The 18,681-nt window shown below is 36.7% G+C and overlaps 1 protein-coding gene across 4 annotated transcripts in view; it reads left to right on the top strand.

The window, feature by feature from the left end:
- DLG2 (discs large MAGUK scaffold protein 2) overlaps positions 1–18,681 on the top strand; it is a 1,041,736-nt gene that overhangs the window by 643,812 nt on the left and 379,243 nt on the right. The gene's annotated exons all lie outside the window — the stretch shown is intronic.

The raw sequence follows: 18,681 nt of genomic DNA, 5'->3' as shown, positions 1-18,681 counted from the left end.
CACTGAAATACCAGGTCAATATTTTCCAAAGCAACTGCAGTATTTGGTTGCTTTAGTTCAATGACCTAAATTAAGATTCCTTGGAACAGCCTGATTTTTTTTGTAACATTACTTACGCAAAGCATGTGACTTTCTGTCACCTCAGAGCAGCCCTAATTTGGCACCCAAAATATAACTAATCACTGGAAAACTTTGTGCTTTGTTCTTATTCTGTCAGAGAGTCATTATGCTGAAACTATTCCTGGTTGTAGAGCTGTGCATGTCTTGTGGGGGCCTGTTCCACCTGTTCTTGGTAGAGGTACAAAACGTGTCAGTCTGGAGTATGCGTGGAAAGGCAGAAGAGCCTGGAGAGGGAGGGCTGTACCTTTTGAGGGGCAGAAGCTCCTGCCCACTGTTGTTAGCTGTCATTCTCCACATTTCTGGGACTGGAAACTCAATAAACCCACTTAATTGTCTTACTGAAGACTACTGACTACAGAAGTGATGGAACAGCTGTTAATATTATATGCCTCTTAGAGATTTGAACAAAATATTTTTATTTATTGTTATTGCTGTTAACAATTGCATTGTTACACATTGGCAGTGTGGTGAGGTGAGTTGCCCACAGTTTTCCCGAAAGCAGTGATAGGACTAGGAGGACTAGTCTGTTTAAAGTTGTCCGCTCCAGATAGGGATGATCTGGACTGCTTCAGAATATGCACTGCCAGAAGAAGTTGAGTTATCCAGGGCAAGTGCTAAAAAAACACATGGCTTTCCATTGAGCCTCTGTTTATAAGGAAGACTTGCCCTATATTTCATCATTGCTACAGCGGTGCAGAGGGTGCATCCTTTCCCAGCTGTGGAGTGGCAGCAGTTCTCATCCCAATAGTCACAACAGAAAAGCTGCAAAGCCACGAAAGAGGAGACGAAGGAGGGGAAAAGGCTATAAGTGACTAGGGAAAATATTTTAACTGCTGCAGTTTATAGGTACACTGTGATTAGGAAAAGAAGCTGAAATAATACTATACATTTAGCTCCCTCTGGGTGCCTATCCAAGAAATTCATGTTTTCATATTGTTATCTTAGAATCTTGCTTTTAAATCTAAGTGTCTGAAAAACATTGCATAGATTCTAGCTTAGTTAAATCAGAATAATGTATTTCCTTGGATTTATCACTGCAATGCCATTTAAACTCCTCTGAGGGCATTATCTCAGTGAAGGATGTCCCCTTCCATGCATGTATGCTAGCTTTATATTTCATATAGAAAAAAATACATAGTTTGGATTTACACTTGATGATTCAAGCTTTCCAAGGCAAAAAATATTTTTATTACTATGAATTAGGCTTTTGTTCATTTGTATATATATTTTTGAAGGTCTATGTATTCACTGGTTTTAGTAATTCATATAGTGGTTTCTGGGTATTTCTTTAGATAAGGGGTTTATAATTTGATTCAATGAGTCCTCAGGTCCAGGGAAGATTATGAGAGTTTTCCTGTTGTGTGAGAAATTTTAAATAACAGAATATTCTGCTATGAAAGCTCACTGTGGTATTTTAGCATTTTCAAAATAATTTGAAGCTTTGAAGAATGTTCAAGCAGAAGAAGAAAATTTGAGATTGTGTGATATATTTTTTTAAATTCAGTAAGAGTCATTCGACACACTGAGCCATTTTGTTCCCAAAGGAGTAAAAGAAATTTCATTCTCCAATATGTTTAATCACAAGCCTAAAGTCACTTAAACTCTCTGCATTGAAAACTCACAGGGAATTTGTTCAGGGAGATCATGTCAGTAGAAAATACAGATACTAGAAAGAAGGTGTTAACACAATACTAGAAAGTGATTCTGATATTCTGAAAGTGATAGAAATGAATTAAAAGTCAACTGCAGAAAAAAATTCCCAATAGTGGTAATGATGTACATTCTACATCAAAAATGAAGAAAAGCTGAAAAGTTAAGTAGCATTTATTTAAGAGTTCAAAAGTTGCCTATGTGAGTACAAGAAAAAGAATTATTCATGTTCATCTCTACTTGAAAGTTATCCCTTTAACTTTGCCAAGATCACTGAGACCTTGAGTTACCTATTATGTGAAAAGTTATTTCATGCAAGTCATAGCTGCCTAGAGGCAGTGTTCTGCTGCTGTTTCTTTTAAATTATTATTATATTGACATTTTATTTTTCAGGTAATATCACTCATTTACTGCCTTTCTCTCATTTCCTAACTCACTTGCTCTCACCAGATAGTTTGCAGTGAGTAATTCTGCTGCTTTTTTGTATTATTTATGGCTTTACATGAAAATTGCCTTTACTTTAGATATAGCTCTTTAGGATGTGGCCTTTCAGCTTATTTACTTTATTATCTTCAGCTGACGAAGTCCTAGCTTTGTCTCACTCCTGTTTGGTGTTTGGAAAGTAAGCATCTAACGCAGGCTGGTTGTGAAGCTGCCTTTGTAGTGAAAGCAGAGCAGAAAGCATCACAGGGGTGGCTTCTGCCATCCCAGGATAACAGTGTAATATAGGTAGAGTGAAACTCCTTCTGCAAGTGCAAATTGCAGTGGCTAGCTGAGAATTTTGCAGAGTTAAACTTGCAGAATATTGCAGTTTCTGAAAGCAATACTTAAGTGTGCAGTAGATAATGTTGGTCTAATGAAAAAAATCTTTGCACCATGAAACGGGGCAGCATTTTGGAGCTGTATCCTAGTCCTCTACGCTGATGCAGGAAAGCAGACGTTTTCCCTCCAGTTCTGCATTTTTGCTGTTATTAGGCAATAATTTTGCCTGGAAAAAAATTGGCAAAAATAAAAACTTTATTGATTTGAGAGTTTAGCACAGATTTAGGGGTGTTCTCAGTGCTCAGATAGTGTCCCAATTTTCAGGAAGTGCAAACAAATGGGTATTCGGCTTTTCCAAACTGGCATAAAAAGCCTACTAGTAGAAATCAATCTAAATGTATCACTCAAGCAAACCTGAAGGGTCTCACCCTGCAATACTTCAAATCAATCAGCACTAGTCACTAAGGAGCAGAGCTGCAAGTGTGACTTCCAAATAAACATACCTGTTCTGAATAAAAGTTTCTGGAGCACTAACAGGAGGGTATGTATGCACTAAAAAGGAGTAATATGTGTGTCCGAGATGCTGACTTTTCCAAGGAAGTATGTAGGAATTTTCTTGCAGAAAGATTGAGAAAGCAGAGCAGAAAAAAAATATGGCAAACTAAGGAGCTACAAAGCAGTGGTTTGACTCAGTTTTCACTTAGTTTTGCAACTGGCATCGGCAAATAATATGTAGATTTAAAATGATATGTACATTTAAATAAATGAGAATGATGAACCTCAATTTACTGGTAGAAAATGAATCATTCTGGAGATGATAGTAATCATCTTGCAGCAAAGATGGTCATTTTCAAGGCAGGACTTTTTAAAAGGTATCTTTGATGTACTGGATTTGTCCCTTCAGAAAAAGCAATGTTTTGCATAGCAGAAAATTGCCTTTCATTTTTGTTATTAATTTAGAATCCATTGTAATGTATAAATTAGGGCCACTCAGCCTTGAGGAATCAGTGTGCCACTTCGGTAGGGAACAGCACTGCAAAGACGGAGAGAAATAAGGGGGAGAAAAAAGGAGGAAATAATCTGCTGGCTTACCCAGACTGAATTCCACAACTGTCATGGCTGTGCATCGTAACATAGCAATACAGTATCACGACAAAAATTTCTAGTTTGCTCTTTGGATGCAGCATTGCAGCTATATTTGAAGCAGCCAGAAGATCATTTGTCTTCTACTTGTAACTACCATCCAGCTTCTCTCTGACTCTACGAAGGGAAGAAAAACTCTTTCTTGTTAAAAGAGGGTCGAGAATTGATCTGCTATACTTTTTTGCAAAGTAGTTTTGCAGGAACAACAGCCCACTTTGTAGCATGTAGAAGTTCTTTGGAATTATATATATAGACCATTTCCTCTCAAATTTTGTCCCTGTATTTAATACTGCAACTAAATGTCAAATGGGTAAGGTAACTTCAGGTATGCTGAAGATGTAAGTAGTTGAAAAGCAATTGCATGCTGCTCATGCATGTTTTATATTGCAAGATACTGCTTTACCCTAAGAGTTTGACCTAGCTGGTGAGTCTCAAGCATGGCTTGAAAGTCACCTTATGCAGCTTAATGTGATATATGAATTCTGACTGAATTCTATGAATAATTTATTTTTTTGAGTGGTTTTTAATTTTGCAGAGTTTAACTGGTTGCACTTGGAGCACAATACACATTTCCTATACCTCACCTGCAAAGCAGAAGAGAGGTCCAGTTAGCATACTCTCACTGTGAAAGTTTAATACATAAATTGCCATTAACAGGAATTAAACTATATAGGAAAAAAGAACCAATAAAATAAATTATGAGCTTGTAACTTTAATCTTTACTAATGTTAAATAATGCCTTAAAGTGCAAATATTTTTCTCAACGGTGGTGGTGATGATAATGTACCTAGTGTTTTTATCATATTTTGTGATGGGGAAACTTGAAGCACAGAAAAAGTATGAAAATACACATATCCCAATCTGTAGTCTAGTAGCTTACTTATTGAAGTACACTTTGATGAGTATACAGGGAATGTACGTACTCCACTGTTATCAAGGATCTTAATAGTAGTGCAAAATTTACAGAAGTTTAGGAAAAATGGGAAAGAAGATAGTAATTTTATATTCTTAAAATGTTCCTTGAGTTTTTAAAAATGCTACAATATGTGCACTAACTACTTGTCCATCCAATATTTATTTAGGAATGAGAAATGTAACATGAATAATTAGTTTATACAAAACATTGGCAAATGTAGTTATAAAATAAATACTTGACAAATAGATACTTTAATTATATTTCCAAAGCAGAAATAGGGCTGTGCTACACAGTGAGGAACTTGTACCTGGTTTTGCCAATAAACGTATAAGATAATTAAAACACTGAATATTGAAATCATAATTGGATTTTTAAGCAAGGAGAAATGCTATACCTATGCAACTAACATTATAATGAATATGCTTAGAGATTTCATATTAAGCTTTCTCATAGGAAATCTAGAGATCTATTTTTATAATTCAAAGGGGGGGGAATGCCTTTCTGAGAGGAAGCTTAGCAAAGGAATATGACATTTCTAGGTATCTTCATGTGGCTGAGGGAGAAATGAGTGAGTCAAGCGCGTGTGTGTGTGTGTAGACCTACAGTAAAAAGGAACTGTAACTGCTTAGAGCTATAAATTTTGAGTTAAAGTAACAAAAACCATTAAAAATCAATGTCTTCCCTGATTTTCCACCTCCAAACAATGCCATTATTCATCTCTCCCAGCAGCAGAGAAATATCTATCAAAACAGGCTGAGGAAACCCATGAGGAAAACCATGATCCTCCTGAAACTTCAGTGCTAGTTTAACTGGGTGGAAGGAAATCAGATAAATCAAAATGTAGTGAGGACTTAGAGTCTAATGCAACTCTATACGAATAAAGCCCCAAACTATCTTTAATTATGAGAATGGGCTAGGGCCTTGATTTTCCAATCTGATTTCTAAAGGAGTTGGTTGAACAGTGTCTGCACCTGTCATGCTGAGTTTTCAGAAGATCTCTGAGTACTGAAGAAATTTCAGTGTATTGAAAGAGAGTTAATGCTGTGGCAGTGCTTAAAAAGGGTAAATGGGATGGTGTGGTCATCATGGTATCTGTGTAGGTCAGAGTAAAAGGAGTGCCAGACTGTGCCGAGTAAAACACAGTTAGGTATTATAAACTGGCAAATCTGAAGTCATATGTCAAGAAAGAGACTACAGCCTGTGTATGAAATCAAGGACTCCTGCCTGGAAAGCAATGAATCTGCAAAAAGTCCAGGGCCTCCTCAGCTGGTCATCAGCCGAACACAAATTTCCAGTCTGGTGTTGTAGCCAAAGGTCTACTGAAGACCTTAGGTGCATAACTGAGGACTGCAGAGTAGAACAGGGATGTGGAATACAACAGGATTTGGGACCTGCTGTGTAAATCTTTTGGAATATCTTGCTTAGTTCTACTTGAGAAAGATACTGATAACTAAAATGTCTTTAGGGGAGGCCTTGAGGGTTATTGTTACTTTGGAAAACACATGCTCTTAGTGAGAGACACAGGAAGCTTCATGAATTTAGCTTCTTGGGGGGAAAATTAAGGGGTGACTTGGTCAGAGAAAACATGCACTTACATGAGAAATAACCTTTAAGAGAGTGTTCTTCATCCTACCTGGAAGGAGATAACAGGAGCTGATGGTTTAATGTTGAATTTAGACAAGTTGAGACTGGACATAAATATTTTAATAGGTTAGCAATGACAAATGAGAAGGACTGGATGAAAGTTTTAGGAAAGGCAAAAGGGTGTTAAGCAGCAAGAAAGACAGTAGCTGATAGAAAAAAAAAAAAAAAGGAGCATAAGATAAGTACTAAGAAGGAGAGAATATTAATGAATGCAGAAAAGGTTGTCAAACACTAACCAATCTGATAAAGGGCAAAAATGGACATTTTGGGAAGGATAAGGGACACAGCAGGACGTTGGTGCTTAAGATCAGGTTCAGCCACGTTAGTGTATACATGTGACACATAGCTGTATATGTAGCATATTTTTGAGAGATCAGCAAGGAAAACCGAAACAACATAGCATCCTTTACTGCCATCCTTCCTTTACTTTATGAAAAGCAGAAGACATTAAGTTAAGAAGGCATTAAAGCTATGGTTTTGGTTTGAAAAAAAATGTTCCCAGGGAATGCAAGGAAACAGATGTGTGCTCAATTTCTATAAGGAGGGGGAAAACTGCAAGGCCTATCCTGGCTTCTATCTCCTTTTTGCAGTCATTGCTCTGCATAAGGAAGAGACATTGCGGAATTAACTGATATTTTTCTCCAGAGATGATTTAACTAGGTCCTACAGCCTATATTAGGCAGGAGATCAAGGTAAATGATCCAGTTGTGTCCTCTGTCTTAGATTAACTTTGAGGCATTGATTACCTACTTGGACGTAATTAAAAAGGTGACATTTTTCCAAAATTGTGTTTGTAAATTAAATATTTTTATCTCCTTGTTCTGAGGAACAGGGTATTTCAAGTGCTATAACATAATGACTGTTGTTAAATGCTATCAATTTAATGATGACCATAGTCCGTAGAGATCAACCCCACAAGTTCTTAATGTTTACCAGATGATAAATCAGAGTGTCTTCACTGGAAACCAGTCTTCCATAAATGGAGACTGAACTCTGTATAGCCAAAGTGATTTTTGTATAGGATTTTCAAAACCTTCAGGAAAAATAGTCTTCAGCTTGTTCAAATTTGCTTATAATATAGTGGAGGAGGGATAGAGAAAAACCTCAATAAAAGTAAAGAAAAAGTAATGTATTTTTTGAAAAATACATGCTCATTGAAAACAACTGCTAAGAAAAAGTGGTTGAAATAACACACACTTGAAGTAAACAAAATTTTAAAATAGGAATAAACATTAGACAAAAGCAGCCCACCTGAAGTGAAAATAAAAACAATAACAGCTGTTATGGGACACAAATGTATGCTTTGGAAATTGTCAGATTTTCATTCCTGTTATATTATTCTGCTATGCTTAACAAGCATTTTGCTTGTATTGTGTTTTCTCAGGTAAATCTAATCTCTAGATACCATGGCTAACTAGCAAAAGTGATTTATAAATATAAAAGCTCTTGGTTCACTGGAAAACAGAATGTATGTATGAAAAATGCACAAGTCAAAGTGAATAATGAAGCACAGTGCAGCAACCAAGCCGGATCCTGGAGGCCAGCTGCACTAAAGGGAGCACAACCACATTAACTATTTCTCAACAGGAACATGTGCAACAATACACTGACAGGACTGTGATGCTAAACAGAGTCCATATATTCCACTGTACACCACAGAGTCAACATTAGTTTGAGGTTCTTTGCACAGCAATACATTCAAAGTATAACTATGTCCAAAATAACCACAAAAAGCCCTCGTGGTCAGGTGTACAGTGAAAAACTCCTGAAGAGGTTGATAGGAGCTTGAAAATGGTAGAGCAAAAAAGCTCCAAACCAGGTGGGTTTAGCTGCAGGTGAATTTTAGACTGCATAGAGATCTTCAGCCTACGAGGGAGAAAGGTTTTGTTGAGAAACTGAATGGCAAACCAATATTTTTAAAGCTTAAGCTGAAAATGGAACTAGAACTGTAAACATTATTATAGTTTTTATCAAAATCTCAATGGCCCTAAATCCTCTCTCCTTCTTGAAAATTTAGAATAACAGAAATGTAGGGACAATGTGCAAACAGGGAAACCCTGGAAAATGCCATCAAAAAGCAAAGGCAATATTTTTCTATATTTCTTCCATTTCCAATGAGTGTGTTTGTTTTGTTTTGCTTTTACCATTATCTTACTGATGCCCTAGCTTTTAGAGGTTTTTAAAATCTGGTGATAATTGCTTTCTTTCCTTCTTACTTTTGGAAAAAAAATAAAATTTTTGAAGACGTTACAGTCTAAGAATTGACTACATAAATAATTTTAAAAATAAGTAAGGAGCAAAGTTATGCATTCATGAAGATACCTGGTAAATTGGTTCTCAGGATTAGTGTTATTTTCTCAATTCCAAAAAAATGAAGGACTCCAGAGCATCTGTTTATCCTGCAGATGCTTACCTTGTAAATAACTATCAGAGCCGCATTAGCAGAAAAGCTGTTACTTCTTTGAACAAAAAGTAGTGGTAAGAGTCATAGTTGGATATAAAGCATCTCAAAGTTTTGCCTTAGAGGATGCTATTTATGTGGATAGGATATTTAACAATACATCACTATGCCAATAAAGGCAGTGATTCACCCGGATAATATAATAATGCATTTATCTTCTCCACATTTGGGAGAAAGGTGGTATTTGTGGCTCAGATTCATAAAAGGACTTAGATGGCCAAAACAGCCACATAGATGAAATACAGGCTTCCAACTTTAAAGTGCATAGCAATTTAGGTACCACAGGGTCCATGTGCATTTCAGAATGTGTTGTTACTGATGCTGGTGACCCTAATTCCACTCTTGTGCTTTCCTGGAAGCGCTGCTGCTCATAGACCACCACTTGTCTTTCAGCTGGCACCATATGAGATTCATGAACATGATGTTTCTGGGTTTGAGTCACTTAAGAAGTTTGATTTCCCAGAGGCCCTCTGAACCCGCTCATTCAATAGGGAGGGAAGAAAAGACATGTGGTAGCTGCCTATCTGTTCGTACCCCACCATTCAGGTGGAGACCGTGGGTGATTAAGATCTCCTTGATTTTCTAAGAAAGCACGTTAGTCCCCAGGCAATTTGCATCCATATGATACGAAGATGTTTGAGCCTTCCTTTCAAAAGAGCAAGAGGAAAGAAAAGCTACTGTGGAGTGGAGAATTCATGGTTATCAGGGTCAGGAAGACAATAGATTAGAGGGAATTTGTTTCTGTAGCCCAAGAATGTTAATCTTTCTCTGAGAGGCTGGCAATTGTTTTAAGGGACCACTAGGACATTTTGCATTTTAAAAAGTTTCAATCTAAAATCCAGAGACAACATCAGGTGTGAGCTCGGTGAGCGGGTAGGATACTGGATCCCAAGTCTCATTCTATTTCGAGCTGCAATGGATTATCTCTTCTTGAAGTGCTGGGTTTTTTAGTACTCCAAAGATTTGCTAAAATTGTTATTCGGGATGCTATTTATGATACTTGATTTACTGACTCCTGGTCTGATGTAGAGTAAGGAATATGGCTTTGTTTTCATTTCTAAATAAGAGAATCCTCATTTGCATCATTGCTAGGATACAGTATTACCAGCTGGACAAATATTGCTAGAAATTTTAACAGATGGATTTAAGTCTCTCTTTTTGACATTTCTAACCTGAACACATCTGGGAGAGACTGTTCAGATTAATTTTCAAAGTTTCTGACGGTATCCAAAGCACTTTTGGGAAATTATATGAGTTGTTGCATTGATCAGAACAACTGATCCAAACCTCTCCTGCAACAGCAAGGCCTTTTAAAAGTGCAGCGCAAAGCGTTTCAGGGATTTGAAGGTCACAGTGTTTGCATCATAGACAATGGTGTATGCTTCAAAACAAAAGTGCTGCAAGGAAAGCATATATAAGAGTTCTCTTTGGATGTAAGAAAGGGCAGTATATCCCCATCACACAACATTTGGGACCTCTAACATTTATACTGTGGAAAACCCAGCCATTAGACATTTGTCATTTAATTGATCAGTGGCAAGAATGATGTCAACATCAATTTGAAGAGACTACTGCAGAAAACAGGAGCTGATTTTATAAGTTTTTTCTTGCGGTTTTTGAGTGAACATCTCTGTGCTGCAAGGTAGAGTCTGACTTCTTATACCGTTGCTGGGAAGCAAGTTTGAAGGCATTAGACACAGGCAAGACTGAGTGAAAAAGTAAGTCACTCCTAAATCATTTTGTTGTTGTAGCAGTAAATTGTTTGAGAAAACAGTTCATTGTTCTGGAGATATTGAGAAAGTAGACAGTAACCCAGTGAATAATTTAAAGCAGTGTGCAAATTTAAATGTTGGAGAAACTATTCTTCCTACTTATTTTGTTCTAGTCTCATAAGGCATAGACAAGCACCTGTAAATTTCCTTCCCTTTCTTCTTTTTTCATTTATTTTCTTTCTCGTTCCTTTTATCTTTGTAATGTATCAGTTAAATAGTAAAACACTTAGCAATAAAGTTTCCTTGAAAAAAGCCTACTGAAGCAGCAGGATTGTTTAGAATAGAATTAAATAGCACTTCTGTTAAACCTGCAAACTGACCAAATTCAGCCAATTATTCTTTGTTGTTGTTTTTATGCTAACCAAAACCAGTGTCCTCGCATATTTGTAGGAGAGAAGAGTGTGTTGCTGTTTGCTTGATCTCATACAGTAGTATGTGGTTATTTAACAAACAAAAAGAAAGTAAGCTATAACATGAAAATAGTATGAAAAGCAGCTAGAGAAAGGGCAACATCCTGTACTTTTTTAACTTACGGAGGTAGTGAAGAAGAGAATGCTATTGTAAATGGTAAAAAAGAAGATGTAAAAAGTGAAAAAAAGAAAAGGCATCCACCAGAAATTCTAAAGGAATGGATAGAGAATAGAAATCAGACCATCGGAGAAAAAAGCAGATGGCTAGTTCATCTTGCATTAGGCACACACTCATAAACTGATCCACAGCCTCATGAAGTCAATAGTCACTAATGGATTTTGGATCTGGCCCTAATGAAGAGGGTGATATAGGCTAATTGCCTTACTTAGTCTGCTGGTAGAACTGATAGATCTAGTTTCATAAATGCAAACAAGTAAAAATGATTTTTAAAATCCTTCAGCCTAATATCTACAGGGTGAAGAGCTCACAGAAACCAAAGCAGGCAGAGGCTTTGTTCTGTGTTGATTTTGTGTTCCAATCACAATACCATTGTTTGTGTATTTTTCATGTTTCTATGCAAATATTTTATAAATACTAAATTTAATAATTTTGTACATGCGCAATGGGGAAAATGGCCCATGGGGTTATTTAGCTTTTATGCACTCATCTTAGCCCATTTCTAGTGTGTTATTGATCTTTAAAAATACACAGACTAATGCTAGTATAATAATTATTTTCTCATCTGTATCATCATGACTTTGCTTATTGCTCTCCCCCTATTCTAGCTGAATTCGGTGATGGTTGTTTCAGTTTTAGTATTTCTGGCTACTGAGAGAAGTAATGCTGGGGATTGTACAATTACAAGAGACATAACTTCTCTCTCTGGAGGACATGTGGTGCTAATAACAGATACTAGGTATCCCTGGATTTCATAGCCAATATATTTCTTTACCAGATAGTGACTGAAACAATGGTAATATTTTAGATCTCACTAACAAAGATCTCATAGAAGAACTGAATTTAGCAAAGAACTTGGGACCAAGTCCTATCAAATCAATTGTTTAAATTAAAAGAAAATGATTTAATTGAGTTTCTCAGTGTATAAAGGGAGAACTTTAAGAAACCAAAGGAACCAGTTATTGAGCTAAGTTGCGGAGGTAAACACTGGAAATGGAGAAGACTTCGAAAGACTTTGAATGAGTTTTGCAACTTAGTGGGGAAAAAAGCTGTAAGGAAGGATCCTGGGCCTTAAGTAGAGGAAAAGATACTTCTGAAAGAATATTAAGAGTAGAAAAAAGGACTGGTCTGTGGCAAAAAGTACATCTGAGAGGTCAGTATTTTAGAGAGAAGTGAGAATTGGCAAAAGCCAAACTGAAATAGACCTTGCTAAAAAAATAAAAGGAAATCATTACAAGTTTCTTTTCTAAATAGAAAAAGAACAGGGAATAAATTTTGGAGCACTATCTAGTGAGATAAAATAGTGATTGGTTTTGTGCCATCTTCAAACTTGTACTTTGACTCCATATTTCTTAAGGACCATCATTTTGAATATGGATGAAAGGCAAAATAGCAAATTGTTTAGAAATAGAATGTGTGAGCAAGGAAAACTTCAAGAGCCCAAAATGCATTTAAGTTGTGGGAGGGCAGGTGATCTCCTTTCTAGAATTTTAAACAAACTAAATAAAGTTTTTAACACCAAGTTACATCAAGTCAGTGGTCACACATTTGAAGCAGAATATAGCAAGTTCATGTAATGAGGAAGGAGAAAATATGTTGTAACCCATAGTTTCAGCTAAATAGCAGGCTAAACTTAGAACAGCTTTGAATGTTCTTTCATATTTAGGTCATGGAAATAAATGGAAAATTTGATAAAATTCAACACAATTTAGCAAAGCTAGATTGTACCAGACTAATTTGATAACTTTTTTGTAACTGACTTCTCAGAAAAAGAAAGTCTATGTTCCCTTTCTTGACTTGAACATAATAAGCATTATGCTGAAGAATGTGGAGATTAGTAAAAAAGCTGTGAAATCGATAGTACCTGTGTTTATGGGAGATGGCAGGGATTGCTCTGAAGAGGTAACTGGCAGGTTGGAAGATTATTAGATGAGTCCTCTGGGATGGTTCTTGAGATGCATTCTGTTTAGTAATGATCTTAGCACAAAATGTTTCAACTTGACATACTCTGTATGTCAGTGAAATTACCTGGTGCCACAGCGTTGGGAAGAGTTTTCAGTATGGGGAGGATGTAAGTATCCTAAAAAGATCGGTGGGTAATCTCAAGAACTGATGTAAAAGACAGGTAATTAAATTCAATCATACAAGTGGTATGTTAAGTACCTGTAACTAAGAACAAGAACTTATGCTATATAACTAAAGCTCATTAACAGACAGAGGTGAAAAAGATTTTCATGAAGTAGTTTTGTATAAGTAAACTGATGTTAAGCAGTTGTACAAAAGACAAACTGAAAAAGATGTGCAGGCCTAGCAATATCAAAGGAGATATTTCCTGTAGATATGAAACGATATTAAAGCTACGTGCCAAAGTATCATTAGGCTTATTAGAATATTGCATTTGTGTCTGGCTTCCTGTGTTAAACAAAATTAATTTAAATGAAGATAGGAAACGGCTTCTAGAATAGTGTAGGTAATAGGCTGGCTTCTGAGAAGAGGCTAAAAACTTGTCCCACTAAGTCTAGAAGAGCAAAGGTTAAGAGGAGAGATGATTGCCATCTGTAAATACATTTGAGGGTAAAAGATAATTAGATAGATCAAAGGAAATTGTTGATAGAATAACAAATGAGTCTGAATGTGTAAATTTAGGCTGAAAATTGAATAAAGTTACTAACGTTTAAAGCCATTAAGCATCCCTCCTAACACTGGCTTTGTGGTATAGCCTTCCCGGAAGAATATTTTTTGAAGTAGAGCTTGACCAGCTTATGAAAGGGTTTACTTTATACAGTTGTCTGCAGCAGCCACAGGGCTCAACTCAGAAACCCGGGACCTCTTTTGCTGTGATTCTGAGGAATGTGCTCATAGAGAACACTGTAAGATTCCTGATTTTAAAACCTATCCTCACAGATAAACAGGACAAATCAAATGCTCATTTGCATGCAGAATGCGTCATATAGTAAATTGGTGCTCCAGGGCTAGACTGTGATTTTGAATCTACACCTGCTCCAGATGCATTAAAGCATCCTCTACGTTCCTCCTCAGGCTATGTGGAACCACAGTCGTGCTCTCTGTCACCTGAGCAGGTGGTTGGATTACGCATTTATAACTTCAGCTGGCCTTGCCCATACAGCACAACTGAACCACGAGGCAATATAATTTGCCACTGGTGTTGAAGTAAGGAGAGGAGCGAGCTTGTGGTGCATGAGGACTATTTCTGAGTGTTGTGGTTAACACACCCTCACCAGCTCAAGACTGTGCTGAAAGGCAGTGTAGGTGTATCAAACTGTAGCCATACATGTTTCCCAAAGTTATATTATGCTACTCTCAGCACCTTGAAAGTGTCATCTTGCTCTGTGTTTGTAAAGTGCTAGGATAATGAAGTTCTGCTTCGTGACTAGCGTTCCTGGAGTTAGCACAATACAACTGATAGAAGAGAATAGAATAGTATAGAATAGCATAGCATAGCACAGAATAGAATAGAATAGAATAGAATAGAATAGAATAGAATAGAATAGAATATAGAATAGAATAGACTGTTTCAGTTGGAAGGGACCTACAATGATCATCTAGTCCAACTGCCTGACCAATTCAGGGCTGACCATGTTAAAGCCTGTTATTAAGGGCATTGTCCAAATGCCTCTTAAACACTGACAAGCTTGGGGCATCTGAAATAAAGAAGTCCAGGAACCCTTTTAACACTGGATTAATTTAAATATAGTTGACTAGATTTCACGGAACTACAGATGACTGTAGTTTTGCAGTATTTCCCTATTGTTTCATTATTGTTCTGCTTCTGCTATTGTTTCTTGAGTTGGAAAAGATATGACAGCTCTGATTTAACTAGTTTTCTTCATGGCATGCAGGTACTAGATCTGGGCTTTTCAGTTCATGTTATTTTTCTCAGTAGTTATATTAATGGATTTGAGAAGAGGGAAATTTATCCCTGAAGTACCTTCATCAAATAATGAAAACAAATGTCCCTTACCAAGTACGGAGGAGATCATCAAAAGAGCATGCTTCTTCATTCAAACACTTTCACTGGATGGACAGAAACATGATTTATTTTTCTTTCTACTTTTTATTTGTGTAGGTTTAGCTACAATCGAAGCATCCACTAACTTTCTCTCCAGTCCTCACCTTGAATGAGAGCAAGGGATCTAATCCATCTTTGCCATTGATCATTCTTCTCTCCTGAAAAGGCAAATAGGAAAATAATCGTTTGAATTGTGCTTCTGCAACTACATATTATTCATTTTTTAGGCATATTTCACACCTCTCACTGTGTACTCTGTGTCAATGATTTGTCCTTGACCTGGCTTATTTTTGCCAGAGATGAAGTTTTTATCCCATTGCTGTTTTCTTTCTTGTCCATAAGTGCAAAACAAAGTCCTTCTTCCATTCATTGTATTGCTCATCACCACCATCTCCAATGCTAAAAATAATGGAAATCTTCTGTATGCCCAGAATTTTATTAAAGTAGTTGGAAACACACTGAGTTTCAGTGGGAGGAGGGTAGTTTTCCTTAGTTCTCATTCTCTTCAGTTAATCTAAAAATTCTACTTCATGTGAGTAGAATTTAATTTAATTTAATTTAAAATTCACTGCTTAGTGCACAGAGATTTTTGGTGAATCTTATTTGATTTTTTTTTCTCTTTTTTTTTTCCTAATCCAAGCAGATAAGTCATCACATGTCAGAATTCAGACATTGCAAAATGTCAAATTTGGAGCTCCCTAGCTTGAACAGATCCTTATAGCTCTGTTAACAATATGAAGTTATGCAGTTTTAGCACACAGCGCAGCGCAGCACACTACTGTGGGGCCACGGCAGTGCCAGAGCCCAGGGTGCTCACTGTGCACCAGGCAAGGCTGGAAAAGCTAGTGAGGAGGACAGGGAGAAGAGTTAAAGCTCACATCTGCTGATTTATGCAGGGTGAGTATTTCATTCTGCATGTTTTCATGCAAGATATGACATCCATGAGGAGAGCATGCTTGTGAAGAAATTGCCTAAAACATGGTGTTAAGTATTAATAAGAACAAGTCGATTATCCTGGAAATTACTGACAGCTCTTTTCACCACTTCTACCAAACCAGAGCCGCGTCATTGTGCTCTTCTAACTTCCTGTTTGGCATCACTTGCTGAATAGCACATCTCGCTGGTTCCTTGTGTTCACCCATCTGTTTGTTTGTAGCACTGGTATTCTATGCATCTTCTTACACTTAGATTGTAAACTTTTAGGTTGTTTGGGATCCGTGTTTGCACAGCACTTAATAGAATAAGCTACATTTAAATTAGGGTAGGCGGGAAAGCTCCCAAGTATGTCTGGTTGCATCCCAGCTCCATAAACCTTTCTCTTTTCTTTCCCAAAAAGCCCTTCCATGCAATGATGTTATAAAATAAAGGAAAGCAGGACATACAGATGGACGTCATGGAAGGCTGCAAGAACCTGAATTTAGGCAATAAGAGTGCGGGGACTCTGTGCCTTTCCATGCTTAGGAGGCAGTTTGAGTATATCCGTATTGTTCATGATTCATGACTTCTAGTACTTGTTGCAGTGTATGATAAAAACTGTAATTAAATAGTATGCAATGTATGTGCAGCAACAAAATCGGGACCACTATGAAACAGAAAAGACAGTAACAAAATCACCCATACAGAACAGTTTTACCTGAGGGCTACGGCACAGTTCACGGAGGTACAATGTTAAGCCCTCCCTTAATTAGAATCAGTTCAGGAGAAGAATGTAGTCAATAAGTAATGAAAGAAAAGCCTTTCACTTGCCAATTAGCATCTTCAGATCATGCATATTTTATGAAATTCTGAAAACATTTGTAAACATGCAGCAGCAGGTATATTAAAGTATATGAAATTAATGATGGCTTCAGGGGCAGATGAGTTTGGCTGGCATTTAATTATATGTTTATTTTGTTATATAAATATATTGCAAGTAATTTTTATACAGACAAGTTTTTATAGGTTTGACTGTGTGCGTTTTCTCATTTGCCAACTGTGTTCCTAAGTTTCAGCCCTGTTTCTGTTGAGTAATGGTTCAAATGAAAAGGAGTTCCTGATGTAACAAGTTGAGAAAAACAAGACTATATCTTTTTGTGCACTTATACGAGATGCTTTTGTAAAAAAGAGTTTTCCAAGGGAAATTTTTTCGTAAAACTTTATCTATGATACCTCCTACAAAAGTATTTTAAATGAATTATATTTGCCATTTTGTTAGATCAGAAATATTTTTTCTGCTGATTTGACCTGAGAGCAATTTGCTTAGATAGTAGCATTTCCCCTTGACCATAAATTTAAAATTTTATCAATTCTAATTTTTGCTGAATCTTGTCAGGAGGCTTTTCTAATACTAATTGTAGCCTAATGCCATCCTAGTACAGTTAAAAAAAAAAAAAAGGTATTCTTTATATTCATCTCCGTTTATTATCTCATTATCATCAGGTATTCTGTATATATCATAGCTCAAAAGATGGTTTTGAATCCAACCAGCGGTAAGAACACTACACAGTTCGTTCTTCAAATTTCAACTGTTTCTTAAGAATGGCTGAACTCCTGTAGACAGATTTTTTCTGTCTCTTCCCATCTCGTACCTAGGCATCAAACAGAAAGTAAATACTGCTTTTTCCCTCTCTCTCTTATATCGTCTCTCTCTCCTCAATTTGTTTTATTTCATGTGATTTAAATGTTGATCATGATTTCAAGTTACTATGTTCCTCCTTTGGTGAAAGACACAGAAGCAAAGGCAATATCAGCACAGGTTTTCAGGATTGCTTCAGTTTTTCTTTGTCAATATGTCCCTGCTGTTTAAGGATCAGCTTAGAGAAGTGAAGGTAGTGTGGTTTCCAGAGGAGGATATTTCTTGGCTTGTCTGTTGTTACACCAAGTTACCACTTATTAATGACTATCATGTTACAAATGTTAATGCTCATAGCATCACCCAGAAGCCTCAAATAGAAGTGGGGTTTTGTGGTCTGGCTACTCTGAGGATTGTTTTTTCCTCCGAAGAAAAACCACTATGAACTCTTCTAGCACTGAGAATTACATTCTTCATCCTTTTCTCTCAGCTTCCCGCCCTCTTGCCAAGAGACACGATCTCTTCCCCACCTCCTGTCCACTCTCACCTTCTTATTTGCTTTATTCAGCTTCCCAAAGACTTCCTCAGGCTTCTTACAAGTTCACTTCCCCTCTCCTAATGTGCCTGTGCGTTCATAAATGTCCTCTTTTTCCCTCTTTACCTTGTCTAATCAGTTCAGCCTTCTGCAGCATCTGATACTCAGCATGTGACCTACTTTGGGGAAAAAATTCCCTTCGCAGGAAAGAATAAGAATTCTCTCTTGGGGAATTTTATGGGTATGGTTTTAAGTGTATATTTGTGTAAGGCAGTGTAACCAGTAGATGTCCAAAGTAAAAAGACATACAGGCATTTTCATTGAATATTTATTAAAACTAAGACCCTAAAACTTAGCTTTTTTCTTAGATTCTAGTTTACTTAGCAGCATTTCAAGTGCTGATTAACTAGACCCTTAGATTTCTGTAATTATACAGGGAATGCAGTTTCTTATATTATTTTGACACTACAAGAAAGCTTGAATACATTAAAGTCAATTTCAGACAAAAT

The sequence above is a fragment of the Calonectris borealis genome, chromosome 1, assembly GCF_964195595.1.
Source record: "Calonectris borealis chromosome 1, bCalBor7.hap1.2, whole genome shotgun sequence".
NCBI lineage: Eukaryota > Metazoa > Chordata > Aves > Procellariiformes > Procellariidae > Calonectris > Calonectris borealis.
The sequence above is the reverse complement of the archived record's forward strand: the minus strand, read 5'-3'. Positions and strand labels throughout refer to the sequence as shown.